The following is a 9429-nucleotide window of genomic DNA, read 5'->3' as shown; positions in this document are numbered from 1 at the left end:
CCCTCCACTCATTTTCCACCTGCGCAATCCGGTGTTGCTGGGGTCTTCTGACGGGGGTCCCGCCAGTAATTTTCCACTTGCTTAACAACAGTCACTGAGAAAAAAAAACCCTCCAAACCCCTTTTAACCATAAACCCATGATAAATCTCCTTTAACTTATGTACATGGCAAACACCAGTAAAGTCACCGTGTTTTTAACACGAATCACCACCACATTCTTCACAATGCCTCGCCTTTTGTTTTATTAAATTGATTCGTGTTTGGGTTTCAAAACGGGCTAAGGTTTGTTGTATGGGATTTGGGTGTTCTGTTTTTTTAATTTTAACTATCATTAGTGGGTGTACCCTTTCTCCTCTGGCCAATTCAGGATCCATTGGTATTGCAGAGATTTGCATCCCTTGAACGACTGAATGAATCAATCTAATAAAATATGGAATCATACATGGTATAAACATTAGGGCAGCAAATGCACACAACAGATAAAATAAAAGCTGTTTTACCCACGGGGCTCCAGGTAACCAGGACCATAGATCACCATTCCAGCCACTCCATGTTTGGACAGGGACATGAGCCAGTTTTCTGATGTCTGTGGTCATTTGAAGGACCACTTCTCCTACATCATCTATTTCTAGGCAACAATTGGAGACATTTAATTTTCCACATACCCCTCCCTCTTCAGCGAGCAGGTAGTCCAAAACCATACGATGTTGGAGGATCGCAGTGCGCATCTGTTGAGCCTGTTGAGCTAAAAGATCTATGGCATTAGCAGTTTTATTCGTAATGATTTCTAAAACTGCTTGCAGTCTAATTATACGATTTAAATTATAAATTGGTTCTCTTGCCCCTGATATTGGTTCATTAGGGTTCCAGGAGGCAGGTCCATAGTGTTCAATTATTCTCTTGGGAGGCCACTCATCTTCCCCTCACTTTTGTGTTCCACCTATTTTGAAATCAACAGATCGCTTACGACGGGTAACACTCTTATTTCCTAATTTATCATATAATTTTATTCCTAATTGGGGGCCATCCGCCTCTGGAAGAAGGAAAAATAGAGGTCGAATAATCCCTATATAACAAATTGCTGACCAGTTTGCTGGTAATTGTTTGTAGGCAGTATGTCCGCATATCCAATAGTGGCCTTTTTTGGCCTTCGTACCTTTGGCATATGGTCCCTCTGCAGTCCTTGGGGTTTGAAAATAAGTCGTATTTTTGTCTCCCAAAGGGCTGAAAACTTCGTTTAAATTATTATTTATCCATATAGTACAATACCGGGACCCAGTGTCATTTTTCCATTTGCAAGTTCGATTATAAAAACTGTTTCCTCATAGTTTGGCATATTCAGTTTCATTTTTGTCTGACCAGAACCCCTTGAATCCTTTGCTGCGTCCTTGTTCACTAAGCCACAACCATATATAGGTACCTCTATCTTTGTTAACTAATTTATGTGTAAGTGTCCATTGACACTTACTCTCCCCCACATCAACTCCTCCTTTCTGAGTTCGGTTCAGACAAAATTTACCCTTGTTAGGGAATTGAACTGGCCATTTTTCACCATCTTCCCAGGTAGTGTTATTAACGTCACTATAGTTACTTACAATTTGTGATGGGGAAAGTGACACAGAGACCCACGGCCAACTTGACAATCCCAAAGGTCCCCCACAAACCCAGCAGTGACTTAAGTTGAAAGTTTTACTTACAGTTTTTGCTAACAGAACAAACTCATTATCTTCAAAGGGGTCATACAAGTTGGTAGTATTTTGACCCCTTTTAGCCATCGTGAGCCAACACACAAAATGAGGAGAAAAAGCCAGCCACCATCGTGAGGTCCGGTATGGCACACTTTTCTGTTTATCCCTGGACCCATTGGGTTGCTGCCAACGGTCGGGTTTGTGTTTTCTTAACAGCAAAAATGGAGGCCAATCCGGTCTTGCCCTCACTTGGACTTACCCTCAGCTTTTCTCTCACCCTCTTTTACTTCCTTTTCACAGAATCACAGAATCACAGAATTGTCTAGGTTGGAAAAGACCTAAAAGATCATCCAGTCCAACCATTGACCTAACACTGACAGTTCCCAACTACAGCATATCTCTAAGCGTTAAGTCAACTTTACTCTTAAACACCTCCAGGGATGGGGACTCCACCACCTCCCTGGGCAGCCCATTCCAACGCCTAACCACCCGTTCTGTAAGGAAATGCTTCCTAATATCCAGTCTAAACCTTGCCCGGTGCAACTTGAGGCCATTACCTCTTGTCCTATCACTTGTTACTTGGTTAAAGAGACTCGTCCCCAGCTCTCTGCAACCTCCTTTCAGGTAGCTGTAGAGGGCAATGAGGTCTCCCCTCAGCCTTCTCTTCTCCAAACTAAACAACCCCAGTTCCCTCAGCTGCTCCTCATAAGACCTGTGCTCCAGACCCTTCACCAGCTTCGTTAACCTTCTCTGGACACGCTTGAGTAATTCAATGTCCTTTTTGGAGTGAGGGGCCCAAAACTGAACACAGTAATCGAGGTGCAGCCTCACCAGTGCCGAGTACAGGGGTGAGATCACTTCCCTGTCCCTGCTGGCCACACTATTTCTGATGCAAGCCAGGATGCCATTGGCCTTCTTGGCCACCTGGGCACACTGCTGGCTCATGTTCAGCTGACTGTCAATCAACACCCCCATGTCCCTTTCTGACTGGCAGCTCTCCAGCCACTCCTCCCCAAGCCTGTAGCGCTGCTGGGGGTTGTTGTGGCCGAAGTGCAGTACTCAGCATTTGGCCTTATTAAAACTCCTACAGTTGGCCTCAGCCCATCGCTCCAGCCTGTCCAAATCCCTCTGCAGAGCCTCCCTACCCTCGAGCAGATCAACACTCCCACCCAACTTGGTGTCGTCTGCAAACTTACTGAGGGTGCGTTCAATCCCCTCATCTAGATCATCAATAAAGATATTAAAGAGAAGTGGCCCCAAAACCGAGCTGTGGGGGACACCACTCGTGACCGGCCGCCAACCGGATTTAACTCTGTTCACCACAACTCTTTGGGCCCGGCCATCCAGCCAGTTTTTTACCCAGCGAAGCGTGTGCCCATCCAAGCTGCGAGTAGTCAGTTTTGCCAGGAGAATGCTGTGTGAAACGGTATCAAAGGCCTTACTAAAGTCAAGGTAGACAACATCCACAGGCTTTCCCTCATCCAATAAGCGGGTCGCCCTGTCGTAGAAGGAGATCAGGTTTGTCAGGCAGGACCTGCCTTTCATAAACCCATGCTGACTAGGCCTGATCCCCTGGTTGTCCATTATATGACTTTTAATGGCACCCGAGATGACCTGCTCCATGACCTTCCCTGGCACCGAGGTCAGACTGACAGGTCTATAGTTTCCTGGATCCTCCTTCCTGCCTTTCTTGTAGACGGGTGTCACATTTGCCACCCTCCAGTCCAATGGGACCTCCCCAGTTAGCCATGACTTCAGGTAAATCATGGACAGCGTCTTGGCAAGCACATCTTTTCTTTTGGTTCCTTTGTTTAACTGTACAAACAGTCTAAAACTGAAAAATCATAGGTATTACAACCTTTTAACATATATACATACACACAGGGTTCATGTAGATGATTCAGGATCTTTACTACTGTTGATGTCACTCTGTCTGTCTCAATAAGTCCAGTCCTATTTTAACTCCATTGTATTTGGAGCTTCAAATCTCCAGGTGCTGACTCGATCTTCCAATTTGGTTCACCTGTGACCGGTCCTTTCACCCTGGAAATATGAGTCCATCCTCTTTCAGCAGTTCTTACAGCTGTCTCCGTAGTCAACAATACCAGGAATGGTCCTTCCCATCTAGGAGATAAGCTTTCCTCCTTCCAAGTTTTAATCATTACTATCTCCAGGTTGTATTTTGTGCACTGCAAATCCTAAAGGAGTTGTCTGGGCTAATATTCCCTTTATTCTTAATTCTTTTAGGTTTTTCTCAGTAGTTCTAATATATTGTTGAATCGTCATGTCTTCTATTAATGGATGCCCTAGAGGCATACCTTGGAAATATGGCATCCCATATAACATTTCCAAAGGTGAGAGGCCTGTCTCTGAATTTGGCATAGTCCTAATATGAAGTAGGGCTAAGGGTAAGCATTTAATCCATGAGAGTTTGGTTTCTATCATTAATTTAGATAACTGTTGTTTCAAGGTCTGATTCATTCGCTCTACCCGTCCAGAACTTTGTGGATGCCACGGAGTGTGATATTCCCAAGTAATGCCTAGGGCTTCTGTAATTAATTTTATAATTTTAGATGTAAAGTGAGTACCCTGATCCGAATCAAATGCTTTTACAATTCCAAATCGTGGTATAATTTGTTCTAACAATATTTTAGCTACTGATTGAGCAGTCGCTCTGGTGGTAGGAAAGGCCTCTACCCAGCGAGTTAATTGATCCACCATCACTAGCAAGTATCTGTATCTCCCAACTTTTGGTAGTTCTGTGAAATCTACCTGGATCCTCTCAAAAGGTCGATAAGCTGTTTTCCTTCCACCAGCTGCGGTCTGTCTCATAGTTCTTTTGTTAATCTTTTGACATGTTAACCATAAGTAGCTTGTTTTGCAATTTCATATATTCCAATACAGCCAAAATGTCTTAGGAAATGATCACTTAAAGCCTTAGTGCCCCAATGAGTGCTTTGGTGTAATCTATTTATTATTCTTCTAGTATATCCTTTAGGTAATATTTCCCTCTTGTCTGGAAGAATCCATTTCCCATCCTTCATAGTAGCCCCCAATTTCTGCATCTCGGTTAGCTCCTGAGGGTTATATATCTTTTTTCCATAATCTACCTCCTGTTCAATTACATATAACTTTATTGGTTCCCTTAAGGCTGCTTTCTTTGCCTCTTCATCTGCTAGATTATTACCTCTAATTTGATATCCTGTTCCTTTTTGATGTCCTTTTATGTGTACAACTGCAATTTCTTCAGGACCTCTCAGTGCCTGCAATACTTGAACTATCAATTCTTGATGGACCAGATCTTTCCCCTGAGTATTAATCATTCCTCTTTCTTCCCAGATCTTTCCAAAGGTGTGAACCACCCCAAAGGCATATTTGGAATCAGTACATATAGTGCCTTTTGTGTCTTTTAAAATTTCAAGAGCTCGATATAGAGCATATAGTTCACATGCTTGAGCTGACCATGCAGGACTGAGAGGACCTGATTCTTTAACCACCCACTTGGTTCCATCGACTATTGCATACCCTGATTTTCGTTTCCCATCTGCAACTCTAGAGGGCCCATCTATAACCAACCTTTTGCCTTCAGATAATTCAGCTTCTTCTAGATCAGGTCTTATCTTGGTTTGTAGTTCTATCGCTTCAATGCAGTTGTGACTCAATTCACCCCTAGGATCCCCATATAAAAATTGAGCAGGGTTTTGAGCACTGGTTACTCTCAGTTCTAATTCTGGTGCTTCTATTAGGATAGTCTCATACTTCAATAGCCGACTATCAGTGAGCCATTTCTCAGCCTTTTGCTGTAGTACACTACGCACATCATGAGGAGAAAACACTGTAATATTAGCTCCGAAGGTCACCTTTGTGCCTCTTCAATTAGCAAGGCAGCTGCCACCAAAGATTGTAAGCATGTTGGCCAGCCCCTGCTTACGGAATCTAATAATTTTGAAAAATATCCAATTGGTTTTTTACTTCCAGCCCAATCTTGGGTTAAAACCCCATAAGCAGTTTGATTCGAGGTGGTTAGAAACAATTGAAAAGGCCTTTTAACATCTGGTAAACTTAACACTGGAGGCTCATCCAGTGTTTCTTTCAGTTTCTGAAACCTATTCTCATCCTCCTCAGTCCATTTTAACCTGTCAGACACCAGCTTTTCATATAAAAATTTTACCTTTTCACTATATCCTTCTATCCATTGTTGACAGTAGCCTAATAATCCTAATACCTGACGAATTTCTCTTTTTGTTTTGGGTGGTGATACAGACAGTATTCCTGATATCCTTTCAGGATGTAATTTCTTTTTTCCTTTACTGAGCCAGTGTCCTAAGTACTTCACTTCATTTTCTACAAACTGTAATTTAGACTTCGAAACCTTTAATCCCTTTTCTCCTAAAAAGTTCAATATTTCTATAGTCCCCATCCTGACATCATCCTCAGTTTGTCCAGCTATTAATAAATCATCTGCATATTGTAAGAGTTTTATTTCTGAGGATGGCTTGAATGTCAGCAATAACTTCTCTAATGCTTGTCCAAAGAGGTTAGGCGATTCAGTAAACCCTTGGGGAAGTACTGTCCATCTGAGTTGTTGTTTCCTATTATTAAATGGATCTTCCCATTCAAATGCAAAATAGTCTCTGCTCCCTTCATCTAGGGGGCAGGACCAAAATGCATCTTTTAAATCAATGACACTGTACCAAATATAGTCAGGGGATAGTTGGTTAAGTAGCATATAGGGGTTTGCTACCACAGGGAATCGAGCCACAGTTCGCTGATTCACAGCCCTTAAATCTTGCACCATCTATAAGATCCGTCTGATTTTAAAACTGGTAAAATAGGTGTATTATGTGGAGACATGCAAGGTTCCAATGTGCCTTTACTTAGTAATTCGTCTATTATTGGTTTCAACCCCTCTCGACCCTTTAGGGGAATGGGGTATTGTTTTATCTGAATTGGTGTCTCCAGATGAATTAGATCAATTTTAATAGGCTTTATTTCAAGTTTTGCAGTCTCCCTTTTTGTATACCAGACTTTAGGATCTATCTGTTGTTCGTCTTTTTCCATTAATGTAAAAATTTTTATTTCTTGTACTATTATTTTTAATTTTAACTCCGTAATCAAATCTCTTCCCAAAAGGTTATTCTCAGCCTCTGGCAGCAACAATAAATCCCCTATAACTATACGATGTCGGGATTCTATTTCAACGTCCCTGACAACTGGTACTTTAAATGGTTCCCCTTTAGCTCCTATTACTAGAGCAGTTTCTTTTTTCACTTTACATCCCCTCAGAATATTTTTCACAGTTGATTTTTCGGCACCCGTATCTACTAAAAATTCAAACTCCTCTCCCTGAGGACCTAATTTCAATTTTATCAAGGGCTCCTTTGATGTCTTTGTCCCCAGGAAATAGAGCCCCTGACACCCCTATTCTTCTTTAAACATCCTTTCATCCCGCTCTCCTTTTCTACAATTCCGCTGTAAATGTCCCTTCTTTCCACAATAATAGCAGGCTAATGTGTTTTCCCTAATTACTGTCCCTCTCTTTTCACCACCCAAAGCTCCAGGTGATTCATTAGAGCAAGATCTTGGAGGTTCTCCTCTGTCCGCTGAGTTTCTCTGACTGCCGCAACAAATATTTTCGCCTTTCTGCTTTTCTTCGTCCCTTCTAACATACACCTTCTGTGCTTCTCTTAACAGCTCCTGCAAACCCTGGTCTTGCCAGTCGTCTAACGTTTCTAATTTCTTTCTGATATCATCCCACGATTTGGCTATGAATTGAGTTTTTAATAAAGCCTCTCCCACCGGGGAGGTCGGGTCTACCCCCAAATACATTTGTAAATTCTTTCTTAATCTTTCTAGCCAATCAGTGGGTGATTCATCTCTCCTTTATGTTCACTAAATGCTTTGTTAATGTTTTGCCCTCGAGGAACCGCTTCTCTAATGCCGGCCACTATTAAATTTCTAAGGTCCCTCATATTCTGTCTGCCCTGCTCTTGCTGATGATCCCAATTAGGGCGGACATTGGGCCATTTCTGATCTGCCTGCGGCCCTGCTTGATTTTGTTGTTCCCACAAACACATTCCAGCTTGTCTAATCATTTGCCTTTCCTCGGTTGTAAAGAGGATGCCCATAATTGACTGCATGTCATCCCAGGTATAGGTGTTAGGTCCCAGGAATTGATCAAGCCTTTCAGACACTCCTAATGAGTCATCTAAAAGTTTTCCCATTTCTTTCTTGAATGCTCTCACGTCTCCGGTGTTGTCGCAGATGAAAGTATTGACACAGTAATATTTAGTAAGAAATCTAGGTTTATTAATAACTAACAGCAATTTATTATTATAAAATAATTCAGAAATACTAAAAGAAAGAAAAGCGACTTATTCAGATTCTAAAATGACAAGATTCACACTAACTTACTTAACGGTACCTATATACATATATACACATGCATGCACATAACAAAATGGACAAACAGACAGAAACAAAGGTGTTTGGATTCAGTAGAATGGACACAGAACAGACATACACACACAGAAACAAGGGTACGTACCCCCCCCCCACACACACACACAAAGAGAAGCTAGCTCAAAGAAAATTTCCCTCTTCTCGAGTTTAGAGCAAATCCTCCCAATGCCTTGGCATTCCTCAACGGGCGATAATTGAGACTCGAGCGGGGGACTTCGCCCTGGCCTTCCGTCTGGAGCAGACGACACCTTAAGGGTTTGGTACCTGAGAGGCGTCCCAGCTCAGGGGAGATGCTGGTCACAGGCCCACTGCGATCCAGGAGAGCTCAAAGGGTCTCCCTGGTGGCCACCATTTATAGGGTCCAAGATAATTGACTTTTGTCAAATGCCTTCTGGTGCCTTCCAGCAGTTACAAAAGAATTTGGTTAATGTGCAGCTCTGTTATTGTTCCCATTTGACCACATCCCAGGCACAGGTGTGCCAGGCCCTGAGGAGTTGATGGGCCATTTTAACCATTTCCGAGCAATCGGGAGGGGCAGGAGCCAGGCTCGTTAACATTGTCAGTCCTTATCTCCACAGACTGGTGTATAGCTCGGGGGATGTGGGTGGAATCGCACATAGCACCAAGCAGCCCAACAAAGAGGGGCTGGGGGGGGTGTAAGAATTGCACCACCACAGGTGTTAAGGGGGACGTTTACAAATCCTATCCCTCCTACGCCTCCTCCCATAGGCACTTCCTGTAAGGGGTACAGATTACCTCCCCAAACGTCTGCTTCATTATCTTCCAGCTGTTTCTGTTTTTCCCAATTACGGGTTCTGCTAGCTGGTGGAGGGGAAGGAGCGCTAGGTTTTGGTTCCTCATCCTCTGAGCTTCCCCCATAAGGAGGAGGAAGATTTTCTAAAGGTTCCCATTCCTTGTCTTTCAAGGTTTTCTTATCTGTATTTTTATTTTTTAATAATAGGATTTTTGATATTGTCCGGGAACCTTTCCAGACCTGAGCATAGTCACATTGTTCTTGATTATAGGGTTTTTTATTACTTACATATGAGTTTAACGTCTGACATGTCCAGTCGTCAGTAGTTCCAAATTTTGGCCAAAATAAATGATCAGATTTCATAGGTTCTTTGGTCCATTCGACCATGCAATATTTAATCATTTTTTCTTTACTTTTCCCTTTTGTTTCAGACCAATTATACCAATTTTTTAGCATACAACCCAGGGGACTGTCCTGAGAAATGTCAGGCAAATCGCTCCCTCTCTGGGAACCTCTCAGTGGGTT

This window comes from Strix uralensis, chromosome 40, assembly GCF_047716275.1.
Source record: "Strix uralensis isolate ZFMK-TIS-50842 chromosome 40, bStrUra1, whole genome shotgun sequence".
NCBI classification, from domain to species: Eukaryota; Metazoa; Chordata; class Aves; order Strigiformes; family Strigidae; genus Strix; species Strix uralensis.
Note: the sequence above shows the minus strand (reverse complement) of the source record.